The sequence below is a fragment of the Rattus norvegicus genome, chromosome 5 (genome assembly GCF_021556685.1).
Source record: "Rattus norvegicus strain SHRSP/BbbUtx chromosome 5, alternate assembly SHRSP_T2T, whole genome shotgun sequence".
NCBI classification, from domain to species: domain Eukaryota; kingdom Metazoa; phylum Chordata; class Mammalia; order Rodentia; family Muridae; genus Rattus; species Rattus norvegicus.
The window spans coordinates 172,341,895-172,342,730 of NC_141538.1; the positions used below are offsets into that span (position 1 = coordinate 172,341,895).

Sequence of the window (836 nt, forward strand, 5' to 3'; positions counted from 1 at the left end):
TGCTCTTCCAGAGGTCCTGAGTTCAAATTCCAGCAACCGCATGGCGGTCACAACCATCTGTAATGGGATCCGATGCCTCTTCTGGTGTGTCTGAGGACAGCAACACTATACTCATATACATAAAATAAATATATTTTTAAAAGATAACTCAAAAGCTACCCCTACCCCTATCGGCTGGCTGGCTGAGGTGGTGGTAAAATGGCTCTTTGGGCGGTTGCTATTCTATAATTTTGGACTGGGGGATTAAATAGGGTCCACCGGTTACCTAAAGGACCTTCCCAAGGCACCTCTTCCCATAGTACATTTTTTTTTCACTGAACTTTAGCTGTTCAGAGTATCCACCTTCAGTAACTGTTTACTCTCTTTCATATTGATTTGCCGGTACAGGCCCTGGAAAATTTTGTACTCTTTTTTTTTTTTTTTCTGTTTTTCGGAGCTGGGGATCGAACCCAGGACCTTGCGCTTTCTAGGCAAGCGCTCTACCACTGAGCTAAATCCCCAACCCAAAATTTTGTACTCTTACTCTTCCCATTGAGGCTTACCTGCTGTTTCCCACTGGAGGTTTGTGAGCCTCAGCGCTCCTTTTGATACCACAGTGTTTCCATTTAAAAGGAATGTTGCAATCTGGAGACACATGCCTTATCACACCCATACCACATAGAAAAACAAAGCAAACAAAACTCGGAAAGCTTCCAATTCTCCACCTGGGCTAAGACCAGAGAGACCTGGGTATGTTCTCAGTCCTGGCCTCATAGAGGCAGGCACAAGGGACTGCTCACTGTCCCCTGGGAGACAGCTGTCCGCGAGGTACCAGAACTGAGCTCCTAGCTAAGCTT

The 836-nt window shown here is 45.9% G+C and overlaps 1 non-coding gene across 1 annotated transcript; it reads right to left on the minus strand.

Moving 5' to 3' along the window:
- Positions 1-427: 427 nt before the first annotated feature.
- Positions 428-509, minus strand: Trnas-aga54 (transfer RNA serine (anticodon AGA) 54). Its single transcript has one exon. It is a non-coding gene; the product is annotated as a tRNA-Ser (tRNA).
- Positions 510-836: the final 327 nt, after the last annotated feature.